Source organism: Vombatus ursinus, unplaced genomic scaffold (genome assembly GCF_900497805.2).
Source record: "Vombatus ursinus unplaced genomic scaffold, bare-nosed wombat genome assembly UNPS02015012.1, whole genome shotgun sequence".
Classification (NCBI taxonomy): Eukaryota; Metazoa; Chordata; class Mammalia; order Diprotodontia; family Vombatidae; genus Vombatus; species Vombatus ursinus.
In genome coordinates, this window is record NW_020954790.1 from 369,792 (window position 1) to 382,464 (window position 12,673).

Below are 12,673 nucleotides of genomic sequence, written 5' to 3' on the forward strand. Positions count from 1 at the left end.
CCCCCCCCCCCCCCCCCCCCCCCGCCCCAATCATTCCTCTGCACGGAAGTGCTTTCTGATAGGTCCATGGCTCAATGGATGGTTCAGTGGATTTGGAGTCAGAGAGACCCCAATTCAAGTCCTGTCTTGGATCCCTGTCGGTTGTGTGATGGGGCTAGTGACGTAATCTCTCCACCTTCTGTTTCCTCCCCTGTAAAATGAGGGTGGTTGTGTAAGGATCAAGTGAGATGGTTTTTGTAAAATGCTTTAAAGTCATATATAAAAGGGAGCTGTTGCTGTATCTGAAGCCAGAATTGGTCATCATTTCACAGCATTCAGTTCCAGTTATTCTGTTTACCTAGTTTGTTTCATTTTCTGTCAGTTCACTTAACTCTTCTCCTGCCTCTCTCTCTTTATCATAATCATTTAAAATTCTGTTTTATTCTGAGCTTAAACACTTCCCCAGAATGAGCCTTTCCATGTACAAAGCAGATCAGAAAAAGATGGGCCTATGGGCAATCCCAAGTCTCCCGTGTATAGCTTGCTTTTTTAAAAGCGTATAAATTCAACGTGCCCACACTGTCCTACTTGTCTACACTCATTGTGTCTTAGAGCTCATAGTCCGTTACATTCGTGTACCACAGCTTTATAGCCATTTCCCACTGTTGGAGATCTGGGTTTTTGTTTGTTTGCTTGTTTGTTTTTGGCTACTACAGAAAGTGCTGCTATCAGTATTTTGTGTATGTAGGGCCTTTCTGTTTTGTCACTAACTTCGTTAGTGTTTATTTTTAGTGTAATCTCTGGGTCAGTGGGTGTAGCCATTTTGATCACTATATAATTCCAAATTGTTTTCCAGAATGGTTTGGACCATTTCAGAACTCCACCAACCATTTTTCTACAATCTTTCCTCATAAATTATTCCTGTTTTTTTGTTTTTGTTTTTGTTTTTTGTCATTTGCCAATGTACTGTGTGTTAGGTGAAACCTCAAAGTAGTTTTCATTTGCTGTTTTCTTATGAGCAATTTTGACCATTCTTTTATATGGTTGTTAATAGTTTAGGACTCTTCTTTTGACAATACCTTGTTTACATCCCTGTCTAATGGGGAATGGCTTTGGGGCTTATATGTCTCTCTTAGTTGCCTATATATCTTTAATATCAAACCTTTACAATGGCTGATACACAGAATTTTTCCTAATTGATCGTTTCTCTTCTTACCCTTGTTGCATTAATTTTGTTCATGAAAAAGCTCTTCAATTTCATGTAATCAAAACCATCTGTTTTATCTTTTATAATCACCACTATCTCCTGTTTGATTACAAATTCTCCTTGCTGTAGCTGTGAAAGGTAACTAGTCTGTTTCTCTTCTGATTTTGTCATGGTATGATCTTTGACAGGTTACATTTCCATTTTTAGTTTTTTATGGTATATAATGTAAGATGGTAATCGAAACCTACTTTCTACTAGAGTACTTTCCAGTTTTCACAGCAATTCTTGTTAAACAAGGAATACTTTCCTAGGCCTTTTATGTTTTGGGATTATTGAGTTAGATTACTTCTGATTTTTCCTAGTCTAGTCTGTTCCATTGTTCAAATTATTTGTTTGTTGTTTTTTTTTAAATAACAGTACCAAATAGTTTTGATGAAAATGGTCTATAGAATAGTTTCATGTTCTTCCCACTATTGTGGAAAAGATGGAAAGATAGGAGGTAGATAGTAATACACATAGATGGATTCAGACCTGGGTGAATGACTGGACTGAGTAGTCATGATTACAATATCATTTTGGCAGGAGATCTCCAGCAGAGTGCACTAGGGATCTGTGGTCGGCCCTGGACCATTTACATTCTTGTCAGTGACTTGGTTAAGACTGAGAAGGGATTTACTCATTAAAGTTTTCAGAGACCGAAGGCTGAGATAGCTGGTACCCTGGATTGACAGGGTTAGGATCCCCAAAGATCTCCACTAGAGCATCGGAATAAATCTAATATGGTGAAATTCAGCAGGAGTCAATCTAAATGTTGTATACTTGTCCCAAAACACACACACACACTCCAAAAAGGAAACCTGTCTCACAGTCATGAGACGAGGGTGATATAATGACGCAGCATCTCTCCTGATAAAGGTTGGGAATTGTTAGTGGGCTGCAAGTCCATTGTGTGCCAGCAGTGGGATGGGGCAGCCCAAAACAAAACAAAACGACAAGGCCCTCAGCCAAACGAAGGAGATTTCTCAACTACGTTAAAAGAGATGTGACTTCTGGGAGCAACTGATAGTCCTAGTGTACTTGGTCCTGGTCAGTCCTATCTGGACTCATTCTGTGAACTTGTGTTTACTGAACTGGGGAATTGGAACCAACCTCGGCAGCCATCTCCATCGAATTCAACCCATTCAAACAAGGAGCCTCCACATTAACATGGCGGACAAGTGATCACCCAGATTCTGCTTGAAGCCTTTGGGGAGGGAAGGGGAAGGGAACCCACCAGCTCTCCAGGCAGCCCCTGTCACTCTTGGATGGCTGTCATGGTGAGGCATCTCTCCTAAATACAGGTTCTGGTTCTGCCCTCTGAAGCCAAGTAGAACAAGTGCTCATGTCATTACATAGTCAGGCCTGGGCTTTAGGGAAATCACTCTGGCTACTTAGTGTATGATGAATTAGAAAGGGGAGGCCAGTGAGGCCATTGCAATGGTCCAAACAAGAGAAGGACCTGAACTGGGGTGGTGACTATGTAACTAAGGATGTGGAGATGGAAAGCACGAGATTTGGAAACCAACTGGATATTTGGGGTGAGCGAGAGGAGCTGAGGAATGAGGCATTGTGCTAATAGCTTTACAAATACGTTTGATCTTTGGAACAACCCAAGGAGGTGGGTGCTGTTCTGATCCCCGTTTTATAGTTGAGGAAACTGAGGCAGAAAGAGGTGCTAGAAAAGTGTCTAAAGTTAGATTGTTCTTCCTGACTCCCAGGTCCAGTGCTCTATCTGCTGTGCCACCTACCTAGTATGGAGACATGTTTCAGGGGATAGGGACCCCAAGACATGATAGCTATCTTCAAGTATTTGAAGGACAGTGATATAGAAGAGAAATTAGACATATTTTGTTGGTCCCAGAGGGCTGAACCAGGAGCATTGGGTGGGGGGTGGGGGTGGGGAGAGTTTTAAAAAGTCAAACTAGGGCTTAATACAAGAAAACACAACAGCTGGGTGGCACAGTGGAGTGCCAGGTCTGGAGTCAGGAAGACACGAGTTGGCCTCAGGTGCTTACTAGCTGTGTGACCTTGGGTAAGTCACTTCACCTTGTTTGCCTCAGTTTTCTCATCTGTAAAATGAGCTGGAGAAGGAACCACTCCAGTATCTTTGCCAAGAAAACCCCCAAAGGGGTCATGAAGTCAGACTTGACTGAAAATGACTTAGCAGCAACAATGCGGAAATATGGGAGCCCTATCAGATTTTATGTTCTTGAGCTCAAAGATCACTGCAGAAGGTGACTGCAGCCATGGAATTAAGTGACGCTTACTTCTTAGAATGAAAGCCATGGCAAAAGTGGACCACATACTAAAAAGCAGAGCCATCACCTTGCCAATGGAGATCCATACGGTCAAAGCTATGGTTTTTCCAATAGAAATATATAGCTGTGAGAGCTGGACTCTAAGGAAAGCTGAGTGCCACAGAATCCACGCTTTTGAATTGTGGTGCTGGGGAAGGCTGTAGAGACAGCAAGGAGGTCAGATCAGTCAACACTTATAGAAATTAATTCAGGCTGTTCACTGGAAGGTCAAATACTGAAGCTGAAGCTTAAACATTTTGGCCACATAATGCGAAGATGGGACTCATTGGAAAAGACCCTGATGTCAGGAAAGATTGACGGCAAAAGGAGAAGGGGACGGCAGAGGATGAGACGGATGGAGGGTGTCATGGGAGCCACAAATGACCTTGGACAGACTTTTTGCATTACCTTCTACCTCATATCTTTCCATCTTTTCCATACATTGTGAAAATGTATGTTATTTTATGTTCTTCGTATATCTCATACGTAGTAACAGTGATGGGTGTTAAAGCCTGTGTACATTCCACATTTGAGGCTGAGATAAGAAAGATAACCTATGAAATAAGAACATTTATTAGGTGCTACGCCAAACGCTGCATTTGTTTGGTTTTGCTGGGCCAAGGGCTTGAGCCAATCAATTATTTAATTGAAGATTTTGCATTGTGTTATTTATGAGGGAATATTAGAACATACCTCAGATTACCTTCAGAATCTGAAGAGAAAAAAAATAACATGTCAGTAGTGGACTGGTATATGAGGATGTGAATGAAATGAGTGAGTGTGTGTATGTGTGTGTGTGTGTGTGTGTGTGTGAGAACAAGGCATGTAAGTGCTTGATCTGTGCCAAGCCTTGAGTATCCAAAGACGAAAGCAAAGCTGGTTCCTTCCCTCAAAGAGCTGATGTGTCTAATAATAATCAATATATGTAGGGAAATGGTGGCCCGAAAGGCAAACGTTGATTAAGAAAATAATGGATGGTGTTTAGAGCCACAGGGGAATAGATTGACATTGCCTCTCCAGCAGCCATGACAGTGTAGATTTGATCACGTTTTGGAAACTGGAAGGCTGGCAAGAAGGTGTCCTGGAGAGTAGACATCAAGTTACCATCTTATTTCAATCAGCCTGTCAGAGACATCTGGGGAAGAGCCTTGACAATGGAGGGAAGGACAGGAGAGGGATAGGCATTTATAAAGTACTGACTATGTGCCAGGCACTTTGCCAAGCACTCTACAGATACCTCATTTGCTCCTCCCAACAGCCCTGGGAGGTAGGTGTGGTCATGATCCTCATTTTGCAGGTGAGGAAACGGGGGCAAAGAGGTTAAGTGAGTTGCCCCGCCTCACATAGCTAGTATGTGTCTGAGATCAGATTTGAACTGACGTCTCTCTGACTCCAGGCCTGGCATACTATTCCTCGGGCCACTTGGCTTCCTCGTGGAAAGGCTAGGACTCAGTGATCCGAGTGACAAGATCAGCTCTGTCTGAGGCACATCAGTGTAAACCGCAGGTTTCCCAAAGTGTCAACCAGAAGCTGCACCCTTGGGTGGGACGTGTCCGGAGCCAGCAGCCATGCCTGGAGCAGCAGCGCTGAGTGTCAGGCCCCTCATCTCGGCTTCTTCCCATCAGTGTACCGCAGACAGCTGGGAGCAGCCCTTTGGCTAGTCGTCTGCAGGAGCCCGGAGGCAACCCCATAGCTGTGACTGATGAGAGCACCAGCTTCCCACACTCCTGAGAGGACCTGGAGACATTTGACTGCAGATTCCGCAGGACCAAAAGAACAGAAGGAGCAGTTGGGAGCCCCTCGTCGAGAGGAGAGGTGACAGAGGCAGGGAGGACGAAGCTTTTCTTCGCTGGGGGCAATGCACTCCGGCAGCAGATGAAGGGTCTCTCCAGATTCGGCCATGACGTATATGCCGTTCATTATGAGACAAAGAGAAAAATGACTAATTGTCCCAGAGCAGCTGGTTATATGGAAAAGGAAAGGCTTGCTTGTCAGAGGGGTGTAATCACTGCTTACAGGTGATGGATGAGGAAGGTATCCTTGTTAGCATAGCTAGTCACACGAGATCAGGACCTGTGGAGGCCCCCTGTGCCCCAGAGTGAAGGCCCAGCCAGCAGGCTGTGCCCTGAGCTTGGCCTAATAACTGTCCTTTGCACCCTGGATGATCTCGCCCTCTGGCAAAGCGCGTTGCTTTGACCAAGCCCCGGGTGTTCATGGAGGGATTCATGCCCCCCATGAAAGCCAACATGCTACGGCCTAAAGCCATCCATCGCCTCTCCTGACGGCCAAGTGAACCGAACCTGGCACTGCACTCCTGTTCCTGCCACACGAACTCTGGTTCTGTTTGTGTTGGAGACTGCTCCGGCAGGATCCAGGAACGCCTGAATCGTCCACACGTGAGCCTGCCGTGGGAGCAGCTGCTCAGACCTAAGAATGAGTGTGTGGCTGCCCAGCCCACTTACGCATGTAAAGCACCGGCTCCGGGTGGGGGCTGCCGCTTGAAAGTGTTTCCTCACTTGGAAATGAAACACTTCTATTTGATCCCTGACTCCTGTCTCTGGGCCCCCACCACCCACGCACAAAGGGAGCCACACGTTACTTGTGAGAAAAGATAAAGAGGAGCAGAAGTCCTGGGGCCACCAAAGACTCTTGAAACAAATCTTCTGTAAACCAGATGTTGGAAGCTGATCACGCCCTTGATCCTGGGGTCATCCACGGGAAAATGGCAGCTACAGTACAAAATGGAGTCAGTCTTAACAAACCACACCTAGCTAGCTCTTAGGAATCCACTTTCAACAGAACAAAAGTGGACCATACACCATGCCAAGACTTTCAGATGCTCTGAATTATGTTAGGCAGCCATTGCTTCTCTATGTTGGACTTATATAGTGGCTACTGTGGCAGAGGGAGACTATGAAAATACTGCTTTCATCTGCCCAGCTGGATTTTACCAGTTTAAGCATAATCTTGCAAGCATATGCCATGATCCAGTGATGGATACAGAAAATATTTAGAAACTTGAACTACCTAGAAGTGTTAGAATATCTTAGTGACCTCATTGTCTTTGGGAAAGTCTTAGAAGAACACGAAAGAATGATGGAAGTGTTGGCTTGGCCTGAAAAAAATAATCTAAAGTTGCCAACTGATGATAGAAAGGAGCAAAGTACTTGACTCAAAGAGAGTGAATGGAGAAAGGTGTTTATTTTGTTTCTTGCAAGAATCCGGGGGTACTGCTCCCAAAGAGCACACACACACACTGATACAGAAGCCAGAGCCAGCTCTTATACCCCAACGAAGCTAATTAAGCACGTGCAGCTATAAGCACAGCTGTTAGTTATTTGTCAATACTTGTAGTTAAAGAGTACCTGCTAATCAGGCTATACTATCCACAGGCATCCTGTTTTTATGTTAACTTCTGTGGAAACAGAAAATTTCACAAGCATCTTTTCACAACTAACAAATGCCAGTTTTTTAGAGGCTTTGTCAACTATGGTGGTCAGAGAGTGTTATAAAAGTGGGTGGCACTGACCCAAAGAAGACAGAAGGGCTCCTGAACTGGCTTCAGAAAATCTTTCATTGTCTAAGGACTTTTCTAGGATTTGGTGGTTACCATCACCAATTCATTAAGAACAAGCACGGGTTGCTAACTGACTGAGTCACCTCACTCATGCTCACAGGATAAAGAGAACCAGGAGGAGGAGAGCAGAAAAGCTTGAATTAGCTTAACCCCTACAAAGCCATTGAGAAACTGATTGGCCAATGGGAGTGAGCTTTCTACTGCCTTCTATATGATCAGTGATGGTCTCATGTGACAACGACTTTGATACCCCCTACTCGAATTAATCAGTATTTGTTAAGTTTGTGGTGATTTGATGGTATCAGTGATTGCGTTAGTGAATTTAGCAGACTAAGATTAAGTTTAAATCAGTTATGTATGTTAATGACGTTGGGATAAGAGTTATGAATGAGTAATCCACCGTGTATTGATGATTTGTAGATTTATTATATTATTGCATTTTTATTTATGTCTGCATTCAATTTATCGGATTCATATCATCAGTTAGAAATGTAATAAGAAGGTAATTGCTGAAGTGCCCTCCCCCACCCTGTAACAGGCTATAGTAAGGTTCATTTGCTGGTGTGATCTCCCTCACCCCTATGAATCACTACCATCCGTTCATTCCCTCATGGCCTCTACTTCAAACCCACGGCTTCCTTGGTCCCAAGGACACAGTTGTTCAAACACTAAGGTCTTATGAATTGTGGAAGGCCCCAGAATGTTGAAGGGGTTTCATGACCTTTGGAAAGTCTCTGCGGAGCTGACCTCTCTTGATGACCTGTGAAAGTTCTCTTGACAAAGTGGTTATGATTTATGGACATTTCTCTTAGCCAACCGTAAGATTTCCCCATTTCTGGAACTGACAATTCTGTGAATTGTAACACCTCCTATTTTTAATGGTCTCCCAAATGTATAAAAGTAGCTAGCACCTAAGAGGAGGGTTCTCTGACTCTGAGAAAGGTCTTGGACCCAATTAATGGAGGACTACTGGTATCCCTAACAAATTGAACATGCCTGGAGCTCTGTCTTAGTGACTCTTGTTACAGATTAAAATTTTGTGGCCCAAACTCTGCAGAGTCACGGAATCCTCCTCCTGCACATAAGGGAGGCCAATCGGCACAATAAAGCAAATCAGTTTGCCAGCAGAGGACTTAGCGGCAGTGAGACTGGCTGTGCCATTCACAAGCTGGAATTCTTGGCTTTGAAATGGGCTGTTACTGAAAAGTTCCGAGACTGTGTGCGGAGCTAACTGAAAGCGTAGACTGACAATCTGCTGACATTTTGATGAGCGCCATGTTAAATGTTCCTTCCTGGAGACTGACAGCGGCACTAACAGATGACAAATGAATGAGCGCTCATGCTCCACCAGGGAAGACCCATGTAGATGGGATGCCCAGTTCCAAAAGCCACATGACACCAAAGCCACAGACCTAGGGAAAGAAAGCCACGTGTGATGTCCCAGTGGCTGGGCCACATTCAAATGGAAGTGTCACAGGGAGCTTGGAGCCGCCACCAGCCAGCAGGCCGCCTGCATACATTAGTACCTTGTTTCACTGAAACCACCTTCTTGCCTCAGTTGTCTATAAATGTATGGCAGTGAGAGCAGATGGCTGGTTAAAATGGTACAAACCAAGAAACAGGCAGTGAAGCTATGGGACTTACATTCCGTTCCCAAAAAAGGCACCTGCTTATTGAGATAATGCTGCAGTTGGAGCTGCGCCATGAAAGATACCAGCAAGCAGCTGGTGCTGCCTGACGGTTACTGCTACTCTGGCCTCCATTTTGGGGGAAAGCCCAGGCCAGTTATCCTTCATTCCCTTCTTGGCTCTGATTCTGATTCTCTGGACTTTACTACCACCCACCTGTAGGCAGCCTTCCCTTCCTCACTAGGCCCCACATTTATTAGCTCTATTTTGTGTGGTCTTCTTTCATTAGAATGTAAGCTCCTTGAGGGTAGGCACTTTCTTTTTGTTTATATTTGTATTCCTTAGCCCAGTGACTAGCATACAATAAGTGCTTAATAAATGCTTGTTGTCTGCCATAAAAGCGCTGCAGGACCACTTTGAACATGTGGGTCAAGAGAGGCCCGTGGAACTGGTAAGAAACTTGTTTTGCTGTTTCAAGATGGCAGCCAATGCCACTAAGAAATGTGAGACTTGCTGCTCTTTGTGCTCAAAAAAAGTCACTACAATCTTCTGATACATATTTAGAGAATAAAAATGTACCCGTGTTAAAGGTTGGCGTGGTTATCAGAGTTGTGCACCCACTCCTATTTGCCCTTTCCCTACCGCTGACTCGGGTGCATTTTCCTATTACAAACACTCGTCCACTCTGGGAATTAGTCCCAAGAAGTCTGTAGTTCTCATCTTTTCATTAGCTCTGAGCTCCTGGCCAGAGACAAAACACGTCAGTGTTAGATATCTCTCTCTTCTCAGGCATCCCCACCCCCACCTCAGCAGCTTCATATCCATTGTTTTCCCATTAAGTACAACCCTGAATAGCAACTGTCCCCTGACTGCCCTCTCCACCCCTGGCCCAGAGGAAAAGGCTTTAGCTCCCCTGAAAGAATTCAAGGGAAGGAAGATGTGGGATTCCTGCCTTGGGAGCTGCAGCTGGAGGGTTCAGCAGTGGCAGTTTCTGCACCAACATACCGTCACCCCAAAAGCCTTGGTCCCCCTTTTTTGTGACAGTTGTGCTTCTGGCTGATCAGCCGTTTTATCTTTTAACCCATCCTTCTTATTAGTTATAAATATATAACTATTCCTAACTATATCATGTATACAAACATATAAAAACTTATTAAAAGGGTTTGTTCTGTAAAAGTGGGATTCAGTCAAAAGGCCGCTCTTAAGGATCTAGAAGGCCACAAGTTCCCCACCCTGGATTGGTAAAGTCCTAGACAAAGGCATTTGCAATTAATGCTTTCACCTCCTCTCCTAGAGGAGACCCTTATCTCTCTGCAGAGAAAGATTCCAACCTCATCATTCAAAGGAAACTTCCTTCAAATTTTCCAAGTCACCAGATCTGATGGCCTCATCCTTCCTGACCTCTTTGACCATCCTTAGACACTGTTGGTCACCCTCTTCTCCCTGATACTCTATTCCAAATTTCATGGCCCTGCTTACTCCTGGTTCCCTTCCTATTCAACCTTTTTGTCTCCTTTGCTGATCATCCAGGTCACGTCCACTAACTCTGGGGGTCCCTTATGGGGGTCTCTGGCTTACTTCTCTCTCTACACTATCTTTTCTTGGTGATTCTCCCTACCTCACCCCCACATACACCTGCTGAAAGTTGCTTTATGATGCTGTTACCATATAAATTGTTTCTCTGGTTCTGCTTACTTTACTCTGCATCAGTTCATACAAGTCTTCCTTTTCATTTTCTATAGCACAACAGCACACTATTATTGCACGAGCATACCATATTTCGTTCAGACATTCCTCAATTGGTGGGTACTCTTAGTTTCCTATTCTTTACCACTACAAAAAAAAAAAGAAAGCTGCTATATTATTGAAGATAAAGATCCCTTTCCTTTTCTTCAATATCTTTGGGATAAAGGCCTAGTAGTGTTATTAGTGGGCCAATGGATAAGCAGTTTAGTAACTTTGGGGGCACAGATTCAAAAGGCTTCTGTTGAGGTTTAGAGTTGGGAGAGCTGGTTCAGGTGTGAAAGAATTCACTTAGACCTTCTCTGGAGCCATTGGGAGCTTTATTTCGCCAAAGCGCACGGGCCTGAGATTAACAAGGAGCTAAACAAAGGCCCTGATATAGGAAAGGACCCAGACTTATATAGACAGAAAGCTATACAGCCTGTAGGATAATGGTATATTTTTAGGAAAATGGTTGTCAAGATAAGGAAAAATTGTCATGACACAGGATGAGGAAGATGGGTGACAGAACATGGAACACAGGATATGGGAGGCAAAGGAAATTCTTTTGGTGCAAGTTGTATGGCATTTCACGATAAGGGAAAGAGACTCTAGGATGCCCTCAAGTCCCGGAGGGGCCTCACAAGGTGCTGGAAAAACAACCCTTAATTAAAATGTGTTTCTTTAAAAAGCTTTTAGCTTTTAGGGCACTGTATGTATGTCTTCTGCTTCAGCTTCCAAAACTTAATCTGGGTATTTTGTATTTCTGTAAATATTTCTTGCTTATTTTATTGGCATAAAGTCAGGCAAAAGAGCTTCTAATGACATCCATTATTTCTTCTTTTTGATTTTTTTTTTTTTACTTTTTGTGAACTCCTTTTTCATTTTTGATACTGGTCATTTGGTTTTCCTCTTTTTTTTTTTAATACCTTTTTTGGTGAGGCAGTAAGGGTTAAGTGACTTGCCCAGGGTCACATAGGTAGTGTCAAGTGTCTGAAGCTGGATTTGAACTCAGGTCTTCCTGACTGCAAGGCTAGAGCTCTATCCACTCCACCACCTAGCTGCCCTCCCTTCTCTTCTTTTTAATCAAATTAGCTAATGATCTTATTTTTTAAAATTAGTTTTATTAATGGTTTTGTTTTGAGTTTTGTTAATATTTTCTTTGATTTTCAGAATTTCAATTTAATATTTAACTGGGTTCTTAAATTGTGTTGGCCTTCCGATATTCTCAGTAGCATTCACAAGTCACTGTTTTCTTTTTCTTAATTAAAGTTTTTAGAAATATGAAATTTCCCCTAAGGACTGTTTTGGTTGCATCCCAAAAATTCAGGTAAATTGTCTTATTTTTGTCATCATTAATGAAATCACCTATCACTTCTATGATTTGTTCTCCCATGCACCAATTCTTTAGGATTAAATCATGTAGTTGCTAGTCAATTTTTTAATACTTGTATAAAGCCCTTCATTTAATATAATTTTGATGACATTATGGTCAGTAAAGGATGGGTGTATTTCTGCTTTTTTGCATTTGCTTTTTTAAGGTTTTTATGTCCAAAAACAGAGGGAAATAGGGAAAGAAATACACATTTATTAAGTACCTGTTGTGTGCCAGGAACTGGCCTATGCACTTTACAAATAGTATCTCATTAGATTCTCACAACAACCCTGTGAAGTAGATGTTATTATCCAGATTTCACAGTTCAGGAAACTGAGGTTGACCGAGGTTAAGAGACTTGCCCAAAGTCACACAGCCAGGGAGTGTTTGAATTCAGATTTGAACTCATGTCTTCCTGACTGTAGGCCCAGCATTCTATCCACTGTACCACCTGGCCACTTATGAGCGATAACATTCAACACATTCAAAAATGGATTTTTAAAAATCAAAGATACAGCATTACTAAAAATGTTTATTCTAAATTTAATAACCATCAAGAAAACAAACTTGTCAAAACACAAGGGGAAAGAATCATAATTTATTCTCCCCATATTTGCCGTGATTAAAAATAGTAACACTGGCACCAACTTTGAGTAGGCCACAACGACAAGCGTCATTCTCTTTGCCCTGTATCTACTTCTGAACATTTTTTCATGTTTTTCTGGATGTTGCTGCTGTCACTGTCATTTACAATCAGTGTTATCCCGATTCTGCTTTCTTCATTCATTGATCTGTTGCATGGAAGGCTTTCCACATTTCTTTGTACACTTCACAGATGTCATTTCTTAT